This window comes from Diadema antillarum, unplaced genomic scaffold (genome assembly GCF_040938485.1).
Source record: "Diadema antillarum isolate AM-2024a unplaced genomic scaffold, OU_Dant_1.0 scf00000191, whole genome shotgun sequence".
NCBI lineage: Eukaryota > Metazoa > Echinodermata > Echinoidea > Diadematoida > Diadematidae > Diadema > Diadema antillarum.
Window position 1 is genome coordinate 251699 of NW_027271080.1, and position 13597 is coordinate 265295.

At 41.7% G+C, this 13597-nt stretch overlaps 1 protein-coding gene across 3 annotated transcripts in view; it reads right to left on the reverse strand.

Annotated features, from left to right (window-relative positions):
• LOC139723457 (uncharacterized) overlaps positions 1–13418 on the reverse strand; it is a 222398-nt gene extending 208980 nt beyond the window's left edge. For 2 of the 3 annotated variants that reach the window (XM_071634700.1, XM_071634698.1), the window contains exon 1: positions 10665–10794. The gene's annotated coding sequence lies outside the window, so the exon portion shown is untranslated. Of the gene's footprint in view, positions 1–10664; positions 10795–12996 lie in introns of those variants that run through there. The other variant, XM_071634699.1, reaches the window with a different exon arrangement.
• Positions 13419–13597: the final 179 nt, after the last annotated feature.

The following is a 13597-nucleotide window of genomic DNA, read 5'->3' on the forward strand; positions in this document are numbered from 1 at the left end:
CACACTTTTTCGGGCAAGCATTGCCTGCGATTTGTGCAGAACAGTTTTTTACTACCCGGAGTTCCCCGCATATCACCCGCAAATGACAGTTTTTAGCACGTATGTCACTCGTATTCGCTGGGAGGTACGCACGCAAATCTTTTTACCCGCAAGCATGTTAAGGTCCTGTCACACCTTTCTGGGTGTAGCGGTTTCCAATATTTCTGTATTTTTTACTGTCTGGCTGGCTGCCGTCAATTATGCTGTCTGACAGCAGCATTTTGTCAACATCCACGCGAACTTTCCTTGTGCGCCGGCACACGACAGGTGCGCACTACATTCTTCGCCTTTGTTACCGAGCCGAGGTACGCGTATTTCACATTCCAACAGTAGTCGGATTTTCATAAACACACCCCTTGTTTTGCTGTCACGGAAACAACCTACCAATTAGTGGCGAGCTGTACACCTTCACCAGCCAATTACCACTCTCAAAGCTCCTGTCCGTGACACGTTTTCTCCGATCACGCTGTTTCATTTTACACGCTGCCTCACTTCACGATTAGCTTTCATCCTGAGAGCACGTTCTAATCGTTGGAGTCACTCACGTCCGTATATCACGTCCGTACATTACATTACCTTCCACGTCTTTCCTCGCGGACGATACCTCGCGCCGTGGACTGTCATTTCTTACGGATTTACATTTCATACGGAATATTACACTTCCTCGGATCTTATACCACGCGATATTCGCTCCTTTTCGTATCGCGACTCGCCCTTTCTTCAGGCTCTACACTCCAACCTGGGGATATTTTCTACGTAGCTGCATTCAACGCGAGTCGCGTCGTTACATCGCTGCATCGGTCCTGCTAGCGTGCTGTCGGTGGTGTGCAGACGCTATCAGGGACCTCGCAGTTCTTCGACCCAGCGCTCCAGCGGTGGATTCTACCCTCGCTTGTGCTAGCCGCGGCACCCGGAGGCTACTCCACGCTGTCGCTGGATCATTTGTACATATTTATATGGGACACTGTCGTCTTCGGACACCCAAAGTGCATTCGGAGTTAGTCCATATTATTTCGGGAAGTGCAATATTCCGTATGAAATGTAAATCCGTAAGAAATGACAGTCCACGGCGCGAGGTATCGTCCGCGAGGAAAGACGTGGAAGGTAATGTAATGTACGGACGTGATATACGGACGTGAGTGACTCCAACGATTAGAACGTGCTCTCAGGATGAAAGCTAATCGTGAAGTGAGGCAGCGTGTATAATGAAACAGCGTGATCGGAGAAAACGTGTCACGGACAGGAGCTTTGAGAGTGGTAATTGGCTGGTGAAGGTGTACAGCTCGCCACTAATTGGTAGGTTGTTTCCGTGACAGCAAAACAAGGGGTGTGTTTATGAAAATCCGACTACTGTTGGAATGTGAAATTCGCGTACCTCGGCTCGGTAACAAAGGCGAAGAATGTAGTGCGCACCTGTCGTGTGCCGGCGCACAAGGAAAGTTCGCGTGGATGTTGACAGAATGCTGCTGTCAGACAGCATAATTGACGGCAGCCAGCCAGACAGTAAAAAATACAGAAATATTGGAAACCGCTACATGGGCATGCTACGCGGGCTTGTTTTATGTGCGGATTTTCCAGCATACCGGACAATTTCTGAGGGCAGACAAGCATGTGTCTTACTTGCTGGACGCGCTCTACTTAAATTGTACTTGCGAGTATACTGTGTGACCTTTGTACCAGTCGCATAGATGCTGACAACTCAATGAAGGAAGTCTTCTGAAGGAATGGCAGAAGTCCCACAGAATGTCATTATCTTGGCTGCATACGGGGACTGCGAACTACCTGCGTAGGAGTTGCCTGCCGCTAACGGCATCGTACAGGCGTTTTGCGTGGACCTCTCTGGGCACTCCGCGACTCACCTGGAAAATGTTTTAGCCATGCTCAAAACTTGGCTGCGGTAAATGGGACTTGCGTGAGCATTTCCGGGCAACTTCAGGTCAGATACGCGCTAGGTACTGTCAGGCGCGGAGCAAGCGCGGAGCAAATGCGGAGAGCTCCGGGTAGCAAATTTGTTTCCCGAAAATCAAGCCGCAAAACTTCCCCAGATACGGTATGACAAGGCCTTGAGCTTACTCGAAACTTGATCCGAATGAGTCGTGGGAGTTCACTCGCAAAGGTACACGCAGAACACCAGGAGGAGACCCTTTCCTGCAGTACCTCGCAGGCAACTCCAACGCAGGTACGAACATGCGAAACTCGCTAACATTCTTGTCCTTCTGGGGAAATTCAGCTGCGTGCTGAAAAATCCCTCCTGAGTAGCTTACCCGGAAAGGTGTGACATGGCCTTAAGCAGCTTCGCTTTCCTGTTAGGACGGAGGCGTGCGGACATGATCGCTGATTGGCTGGCTGGCTGGCTCAATCCTGTCCAGTATCGGGATCGAACGCTATTTTGGGCTTGCAACTACTCGTTTTCTCACGGGACGTTTGTAAAGGCCGCGTCGCACCTTTCCGGGTAATCCATGCGAAAGATTTGATCCACTGTAGTGCTATCATGCTATCAGTGAAAAGAACCACCTTCTCCATTTGCAGTCTCAACTCTTTACTCATAGTCTTGTACATCCTGGCTGCTAGACTGCTGCTTGTAGCTCTAGACGAGGAATCGTCAATGGTTTTAGTGGTGCAACCTTTGACTTCAATGCTAGAAACCGCATTTCATAGTCGTCATCACTTCTAATTCGCCATCTCCTATAAGCACAGGTACCGAATGATCTAGAGTGACCTCGTTTAGATTCTGCATTTCATCAAACAGATTTCTCCACTCCGCTTCGTCTTCTCCAGACAAAAGATCATCCCAATCATAGCCTCTATGCAAGAGTTTCTGCAAACCAACTTTTGCTCGGACTATGGTTGGTGCAGCATATCCAGTTGGGTCGAATATGTGAGCAATTTGACCAAATACCTTTCTCTTTGTCAACTTTGGCGTTTCTTGGTCATTATCGGCTGATGTCACATCTCCCGACAGCTACATCTTGTATGAAAACGTATCTCGGTTTTTTGTCCTAGAACACTCCAAGCACTTTCTCCTCTGCTATTTCCTCCAAAAGTTTCACCTTTCCATTTTGGACTTCTCCTCCAAGTTGACGATTTAATGACCAGCCCTTTCTTTTGAAGCCTCCATCAGCCAGTACCTGATCTACATCTGCCGTTTGCTTTAATCTCTGCCTGTGCCACGAACTCCACAGAATCGCAAATGTCATCCATATACACATTTTTTCTTCAATGTAACTGTTACCTCAGAATGAGTACCTTGTGCTTGTTCGGCAGATAACTTCGCAAAGCAAACTGTGCCATTGCTGGTGCAGGTTTGTCGCCGAATGTCACCATAATTGCATCTTGTAGACATCTGGTTCTCTCTTACAATCCACGTTTCTCCACAGGAACCTGTGTACGAGTTGGTCTCTCTCTGGGATGAGCACCCGATGATACATTTTGGAGATGTCTGCACAGACAGCAACCTAGTTTTCTCTGAACCTCAGTAGGACCCCAAACAAACTATTTAGGAGATCTGGGCCTTTCATCCAGTAGCTATTCAAACAGTGGCCGTGGTATGAAGCTGATGAGTTAAACACTATCCTGATAGGCGTGCTCTTCTTTTCTGGTCTCACTACTCCATGGTCGAGATGTAGTGAACCGTCCTTTATACTCTTTAATTTTCTGAACAAAAAGTTTCTTACAGAATCCCATCTGCTCCATCTCTCTTATCTGCTTATCATAAACTTCTGCATACTCTGAGTTTCTTTCAAGCCTTTTTTCTGTAGACTGGAGAACTTGCTCTGCTTGGATATTGTTGTCTGGCAGTAGTTTGGGGTCCTTATTCCATGGGTAAGCAATCTCCCACTGCTTCCCGACTTTGCGAGCAGACGATCTGCTCCTCTACAGCTTCCTTGTGAATCATACCTGTTTCCTTGCAGTAACAAGCCTCGATTTGGATACCCTCGGTTTCAACAGTTCAAAACTCCGTCAGATCTACAGGACCTGCAAGTTTTACATGTAGTACTGCATGACTGTCTACAGCATCATTTGGTGTGTTCCAAAGATGACCCATCCAACTGGAGATTTCCTAGCACTACAGCGTCCAGCCTCTCGTACTTCTCTGGTATGAAGCCTTGCATGATCTATCCCGACCAGTAAATCCACGGCTCCATTAGCTTTGTGTAGATCCCCAGGTTGTATGTCACACTTCCTGGCCAGATCTTCTATGTTAACTCCAGCAATATTTTCGCTGATGCATGGTATTCCGACTGCAGTTACCAGGAAAGGTGTACTGTTATTGTTCATCTCTCGGATGCTGATGGGCACTATGTACAATTTAGTGTACTTTTGTGTCTGAAGACTTTCCTCTTCTTCACCAATCTTGGTTATCGTGATTGTATAGTTGGCACCCCACTGAAAATCGTTCCCTGGGTCCATGCAATTCAATTGTCACAAGCGGAAGTAAAGCACTAGTTGGGCTCCCTGATGCTACTCCAACTCTGTTGTCATTGGTATTGCCTTGATTACCTGTAGCCTCATCTTCTGTGTGCAGGAGCGGATGATGGTAGAATTTGCATCTCTCCCCATTCTTGACTTCAAGACATTGTTTTCTGCGTTTACAAGTAGACATATTGTAGTCTTTACTTGCCCTTTCATGTACTTCCATCGATTTCGTGGCGTCTTCTCCGATAATTTCCTGAATTGGTCAACCCAGTGAGTTGAAATCTCGCAACTCCAACATTTGAGAGACTGTGGACAACTGTTCATCTGAGTTGATGTTTGGTCTGGCTATTTCTTGTCTAGGGAGCGTGCAACATGACCCACTGTTGACTGCGTGCGATGATCACTTTGAAGGGGGCTGTACATCTGATCCTGGTCTTCATTTCCACACTCATCCAATTAAGTAGCATTTGTAGTGATGCAGGATCCTTTTGGCTTTCTTGATACCGGAACCAGACTTTCCTGTCATCAATCCACATCTTGCTCTCGACTAAGGATGATATGTGATTATTGTTCGTTTCGTACTGTTGTCCAGTCTCCTTTAATGTGTTGTAGCTCCTTCTAAGTAGATGGACTAGTTCACAAAAGTGGCCATCTTCACTTTCTTTCAGCGGTTTGAATCTATTGATGTCATTTATGATAGCATCTGTTATGAATCTTGGATCCCCGTAGATTGCGTCTAACTGCTCCCAGGCAGCGTCGTAGTCCGATCCAATCCCTCGAATGATGTCTAACGGCTGACCCTGTAGGGTTGTACGAAGAATTGCGATGGCATCCCTCTCACTGTATCTTGACTCGACTAAGTGGGCAAAGTCTGGCCTTAAAACTCTGTAGTTTCTCACGTTGCCCGAAAACTTGGGTAGCTTGGGTTTCTGTATGGCGCATGCTGAGGGACCAGGTGTGGCAGGGGTTGGTGACACCTTTGGCGCGGACTCTACTATCTCGTCAGCACTGCTTCTAGTCGAGTCGGTCACGGTGTAATCGTTGACAGAAAGCTTGATCTTCAAGAAAATCTGTCTACATTCGATGATCAACTGCTCTTCTTTCTCGAACTCGTTATCATCTTCGACAGTTATGTTGTAAGCTTGTTGCTAGTCAGTATAAGCCTGCTCATATTTGTTGAATGCTGCTTCCAATTCTTTACGTGGTCTTTCCATGTCCATTATCGTTTTGACCTCTTGACCGAACTTGGTGAACCTGGTCTTAGCACCTCGTCGTTTCAACTTCAGTGCGTTACTGTCAGACATGGTAGTTACTCAGTAAGTTTCCCCCCAGAAAGTGATGATAGTTATTCAGCAATGCATCCTTCAGACGCTGAGTGGGGATTACTCAGCATAACTCCCCGTAGAACTTGAATGATTGTTGCTCAGCAGAGCATCCTTCAGACCATGTCATATCTGTGCAATGCTTGAAGATATTTTATTGGAACTTAGTGTACACGTGTACTGTCTCAAATTAAGATTTTTAGCTGATTAGATTAAAGGTCCAGTTTACCTTTGGGAACAATGATTTATTTTTTTTTCCAGATATGACATTTAATGCATATGTGTAGGTCTGTTGTACCACAAAACATCCTATCATATAAAATTTTCGCAATACAGCCTAAAACATAAACGCTGGGTTTTTGTTTCATCTGCAAATGGTAAATTATGTCTTTAAAGGCCAAAGTTCAAAAGGTCAAGTAAACATGTTAAAATTTCACTTTTTCACTGGGGGTACAACATTTTCGAACATGTCGTGCTATGACAGAGAGCGTGTGAATTTAGCTCGCCGCAAATTATCCTGCAAAGAGGTCTGTAAAAGAGAAGACTAATAGTCCTTACTCTTCAGGATAGTGAGCACACTTTGCGGAAATACAGTAAGTGTTTAAACGCATGTAAGTCGAAGCGGTTTAATCGGTTGCCATAGACTTTACACGTGAAAGCAAATCGCTTGGGTCTGAGCCAGATTCGCTTCCGTTTTATCCTGTATAGGGAATTCTGGCGTTATCCTTCACAGAGTATTTACCTGTTAAACATAATAGAACTTCTTGATTGGATAATTATAGACCATGATGTACTCTAGGTTTTCCAGGTCAAATGTCCACAAATATAAACCATCATTGCCAAATAGGTAGTTCAAATGTCCATACAGCTAAATAATGTTCACGACTGAATATGGTATCAAATTAGGCAACTCAAATGTCCACTTAGGTATGAAATGTCCGCATAGCATATATCAAATCTCAGACAAGAAACAATGCAGTTCAAATGTTGCGTAGCAAAATATTACAGAGAACAATGCTCCTAGAAACCAATGTCAAATAATGTTTTCAAATGTCCATTCCCTACTATACAGTGCTTTCTTGATTTAAAAAAAAAATCATTATTTCACATAGGTAATTGTATCGTTTAGCACATGTTTTACAAGTGAAATTTCCACTGGCTCAAACACATTGTTCAAATGTTCATGTGAATTGTAAGAGAGATGAATGTATGTCCCCAATACAATGCGGTTAGCAATAGCTAGTTCAATTGTCCGTGTATCACATGTCAAATATCAGACTAGGCAGTTTAAATATCGCATGGCCAAATAAGTATCCAAATGACTGGAGCAATATCCCATAAGGGAGATCAAATGTGACATTGTGATTTCAAATGTCTATAGTCTTGAAAACTGTTTATTTAAACCATATAAATCGTATAATCTTTAAATACATGCAGAAACGCATTCCTCAGTAATCAGTCTTGCATGTACTTGCTACATACACAAACGCAGGTCCTTACGGTGTCAAGATAAAAACATATTCTATTGAAACTTTTTTTTTAATGCATACACAAAAAAAATCAATAGAGCTAAACTGACATGAATCTCATGATAGCGGTGTGACTTCCTTACGTGCAATTCATTGTTTAAAGAATGAACATTTCTGGCATTAGACTATTCACTTTTATTATCTAAAACATACTGGAAGTCATTTTGTTCAGACTGTTCTTTTGTGATATTTTGCATCATCTCATACATAGAGTAGAATAGTTGACTATATATTTGTATATACAGAACGGCCAGAACTGTTAACCTGTCGTTTGATGTCAAATTCTCAAGTTTTAGTTTCAGTTTTCTAAAGAGCGTCTCTCAGGCTTGTCGGACGGAATTTGAAAGTGGGATGGTTTCAGTCGGGGCTATAACCATTTACCCTTTATCACCATCCAAATTATCTTCTTTCTTTTGTTTTCTAACTCTTTTCTTCTCCCTCCATTCTCTCATTTCTCTTCCCAATATTTCTCCCTCCCCTTTTCTTTTTCGGCTAAAAAGTGGTATAAATGATACCTTGCAATTCACTTCGGAAGACCTTCTTTTGTATTTCTAGATTTTTTTTCCAGATAGGAAATAGAAAATCAACGAGAAACGAAGTTATTTCTGAAACCGTGTTGCATAATGTTGTCATAGTCTCCATACGCAACACTTATTACCGTATTTTCGAGTCAAAGGATATTTGAATTACCATGAATTCTTTATGACCGACACGATACTTTCATTGACCTAAGATGACGAAAGAATTTCTATTGTGTGGACATTTGACTTGACTGTGGACTGCTTATGTACCTATATGGACATTTGATTCCCTTAATGGCATTAGAATGACTATATTATACTTGTTTCGCTACAGAATTTGATTCAGAAATAAATCCTATATTGTTATGCGTGCAGAGCATCATACATCAAATGCCAGACTACGGTGGCAAGAAAATCTTTGCACACCTACACAGAATTACCGAAAAAAAAAATATATGTGAATCTTATGATAGGAATTCCATCGAATATCACATAGTTTTTGACAATAGAACTTTCTAAGGTCGGACTATTAATTTCCTTTGGTCAGAAAAAAATACAGGAGGTCACTCTTCGTGATAATGATTCTTCACTCTTTTGCATCACCCCATGATAACGTGATACTTCTTTTGTTCATTTTCTTGCAGTTCATCAATGTTTTCCTGTCATTTTACTGCAAAATAAACAAATGCAAAATTGCGTCTCAAGTTTCCAATTTCTAAAATATGCTTCATCACTCTTTTGAAATCCCTGGTTAAAAAGAAAAACAGTGTTCTTCAGAAAAAGGAAAAAAATGAGTGAGACTCGCTTTGTTTTAATAAAGTCATGACAGATTGTCTGTGAATGAAAACGCAATTGTCTGCGCCTGATAATGTTCATCAATATTTCATATTCTTGAGAATGATAATTCTTTTTGCTGTGTTTTGGAGTCAACTGATATCTAAATTACTTACGTGCCATCTGAATCACCTATGAATGACATGAAATGCTCTTATTGACCTGAGGTGACGCGAAAATTTACATTTTGTGAATATTTGATATGATGGACATCTTACTTACCTTACAGGATATTGGTTTGCTAAGTGGACAGTTGATTTCCCTGTTGACATTCGAATTAGCTAATATGACGCTTGATCTGATATTGCGGATATTTGACCTGGAAAACCTACACAAATCGGTTGGTGTGGAATTAGACCGTTTTGCCAGGAAACCCTTCATATGGCTGCATAGAATAAACGTCATGTATTTTCATTCTATAATATGAATTGCATTATTTCTTTACGAAAATAATCCCAATGCAATCCCATCTCTCGAGTGGGTTTCGACCAAAATTTAACAGAATTTGGAAAGGCGATACTTTAATATTAAAAAACACGTATTTTGCTTAAAATTATGTTGCCAATTAAGATAGAAAATAATCCTCTCAGTGGAATTTTTTCCATAGAGAAGAACGATTGATCTTATGCTCGATTTATTGAGCGTAACTTGGTGAATCCAGTGTAAGTTCACAATTGCGCCTAAGTCATATTTCATAAAGACACACTTCATACCCACATGAAAAATCACGCATAAATTTCAATAGATAAAGCGTAACTTGCGATCAACTGCAAAGTTGTTTATGAAACGCAACTTGCGATTGATCGCAACTTATCCTCAATTTTTATCAAACAGGCGTCAGACATTCAAATTTGAAAGTTGGTCTCGATCAAAATTTCAACTACTGTGAAGCCCTGATATTAATATCCCAGATTTAGCGCGCCACATCATTATGTACTAGTGTAGGATCGTCGGCGAGAGAGTGAAGCTACCGAGCTTTGGGAGGGTGGATACCTCCTTCCCACGGTAGGGACTCTTTGTCAATAATTTAATATACTAGTACAGTATGAAATTAGCCAATATAGAGCATTTCTTTTACCTTTTGGGGAGCAAAATTTGGACGGGGCACATTTATGTGACAGTGTGAGATCCTCTGCGAGGGAGCGAAGAGAGCGAATGGAGTGAGGGTATGGGAGGGGTGACTATAAAGAAAATGTAGTATAAAAGTCGCATTTATAGCGAATTAAAGAATTCCTTTTAGCTTTTGGCGAGCAAAATCTGGCCGGGGAATATTGTGAGATCCTTGGCGAGAGAGCAAGGAGACTGAGCGGGGTAGGATGTTATACCCCAGAGGCATAACACTCTATGGACATTTTGTAAAAACATGTACCATAAAGTCGGGTTTAAAGAGCATTGCCAAACCATTATTTAGGGAATTATAGACATTTTGAAAAAATTACAGCACTATGAACATGAAACTAAAAAAACAATTAGCAGGATGAGGGAGAGAGAGAGAGAGAAAGGAAGAGAGCTTGTTAATAAAGTGAAAAAACTAGTTATATCAGTTATGAAAGTGACAATTTTTAGACAAGAAAAGTGTCTTGATTGCCCCTGAGTGAAAAAACAACAACAACAAAACTTCAGGGTCATTCCTATCAAAAAAGATCAGGCTGCAGTCGCGTTTACCGTAATGCGTGCGCAGCCATGCAAAACTTCAGCGTCGTAATGCTGAGTGGAGGCATACAAACAACGGGGATTCCCATTTCGTTACACAGAGTAGCCATTTTGAGAAAAGTTTTCGTCTTTGAAAAGGGTCTATCAGCCCACTCCCCTCCCATATGCAATGCAACCAATGAAAACATATAATATTGCATTTGATTAACAGTTCTCCTACAACCCTGGAAATAAAGCCATGCCAAGCCCTATAACCCCTTGGTGAAGAGTCCACATGTCTTCTGTAGAACAAAAGTAAAAGTATAGGTATCAAGTACATTTTGTTTTTCTAGTGATGGTTGTCTACTTACCAGTTATACTTTCGAAACATAGATGGCACGTAGTCCAGTTGTGAATACTAGTCTCAGAATTGATGCAAGGAACGGCGATTTTCATCCATGGACGTGCATATTTTGCACACTACATGACCGCAAGAACCGGTGATTATAAATGAATGATTACTAGTACATTGCATTAACACAATTAAAATAGCGAGTCACAATGCATTGATCGGAGAGTGAAAGTACAGTGTTGATGCGACGACAAGCATACTCAATTATGCAGAGGATACGGATGAAGTACAAAGGTAAAGTACAAAGTCCACATAGCGCATTCATGATAGGAATTCCCAGTGCGATACGTAACCAACGAGGTTGTATACTATACACGCGCGAGCACATTAACGTGGGGTTAATCCATCAACCTGCCGCCATTATCAAAGAGGTAAAAAAGGGATTACTAGAACGTACGGCGTCATACTTTATTGTTTTCTACGAGGAGATTGTAAGGGAAGTATGGCTGACTTCTGTCAGTCAAATATTTAACCACTGATTTCAAACAGTAACGTCGGTAAAGACGGTAGTGCGTCACTCTGCGCCGATTGGTAACGACGCCTTAGGCCGTAAGTGAAATCAAACGAGCTGATGAAGCGTCCGGGATCGGACGTGATACTGTTCTCGTAATTAAAACAATAAGTCCAGATGAACTGATTTGATTTTGTACTTTTATTGATCACTACCTTGATGAATCAGAACTTATACCATTTGTCAAATATTGCTTGTTTTCATAGATAATATATGATTTTTTTTCATGTAAATGCTACATTTTCACAGGACTGCTATCTCCATGGTTTTACGTTTAATTAAAAAAGGGACACATGCAACTACGCGGTCAAATAAGATAAATGGATGCTCTCTCCAGTAGTTTGCGTTGCTTTTTCGAATGTATAGGCCTACTTTAAGGTCATTGATTACTCAATATTCTTCCACATCTAGCTCATTCGTTGTCTCTTACCATCACCCGCACCGTTTTCTTTCCGCATCCAGTACAAAAACAAACAATTTATAATTATTATTTATATCTTGGTTCTACTCCAGTCTCAGCCGAGTTCACTCAATCATAACGTAATCATAAAAGGAAGATATGAAATAACGCAGGTCAATTAGACTGTGTTAATAATATTAGTTATTATGAAGATATAAAAGAAAACGAAATTGAGATTCTTGTAGGACAGAGTAGTCCCCGCGTATTACAAAGTCAATATTGCGCATGATTGTTATATGTTACAGAAATAAAAGCAATCGTAATTGACACAGCGGATGCAAGTCATCTCAACAAAACCCTCCTCTCTATTTACACACACACCACCACCACCATCGCCACCACCGCATTAAATCCCTATGGAGGAGGGGGGGGGGGGGAGGATCGGCAAAAGTCATCACATACAAGCCCGAGTACAAGCCCACGAAACGCACACGCGCGCGATATGCACTTCAAAAATGAAATGAAGTGAAATCAAGAAAATGGTAATGTACTTGTATATATGTATGTATAATACATATACATATCTGGGCCCTGTTTTATCAAAAGATAAATTTAACGTAAAGTCAAAATAATCTATGATTAACCTCTCAAATCAACTCTAAGTCCACTTAATCTATGATTAACTTCCAAATCCACTTGAAGTCCGTCTTATCAAGACACCCAGGGTTGACATCAACTCCAACTTCCTAAAAAATCAACACATAAGTTTTCTCAACCGCTCCAAATCTATGATTAACTTAACAGGTAATAAATGTCAACTTTAAGTAGAAACAGTCTAGGTAGACTCAATTGTAAGGCAATTTACAGAAGAAAGATGACTGTCACGCTTTCCTAGTCTAGCTGGGGTCTTGTCACAAATGTTTGTCTGTTAACTGCTCACTTTCTCTAACATTTAGTTGCGTTTCTTTCATGTAAGTATGGTCTTTTCCTTGCATGAAATTCACGATCGGCACGCACTGCTTACGCGACTGCTCCACGCAAACACCCTAGACAGCAGTCGCAATCCCAGCCTGCGCGCCCGGCGCCTCGGCACGCCGTCCGCCCGCCAGTCAAGCTATCGCCAGCAAGCAAGTAACCGAGTACAGTACTGGAACTGGAACCGCGTCTGTGTGTAATGCATATCTTGCCAAAGAACCCATACGCGAGGAAACCAGTGATTTCTGACGTGCGCAGGCCTACGTAGAGCTAGTTCGGCAATAGATACTAATTAAGAGTTTAGTAGGCATATGCAGAAAATAAAGAGTTTAATTCTATATAGATCCAGCTTAACGATAGGCCCAACTGGTTATAGATAACGTTCAGCGAGTCGTTTGTGCTTACCGTAACACGTAGTGGCGTACTGCTGATTAGAGCGTCTAAGTCATTCTAGAATTTCGACATGTTGATGATGTAGATTTGCGATCTATTCTTTACAAAGCCGATCTGCGCCGTAGAGGTAAAAACAAGCTACTGTAATCACCACACTCTCACAAGTTTTCATAATCCTACACCACGTAAACACAAAGGACTTCAGCCTATTGAATTAAGACTTGAAGTAATCCCACGTACAATGTATGTGCGGAAACTTTACACGGTACACGCGTGAACGCAGATTTTCGTTGAGCTCGGGATGTGCCAGATCTATCGACCTACTTTTTTCAAGAAAACGCAAAACGGCGTATTTTGCGGTTTTGTTGCAAACTTAATACTTCTAATTCAGCTGCTGTATAGCGCTAATAATACTGCGTCGCACTAGCAGACTACGAATCCGTGGCCATGGCAAACAATCATGTTTTTGTTGTTTGTTTTGCTTAATGTATTGTTTCGTTTTCAAGCATACAGTACCGGAAACCAGCCTCGTCCCGTGTTTTTAGTTTTGACTAAATCACTGATTAAGTCATGGTGATGAGCTATAACTATAATCGACATTAAGTCTCTTCGT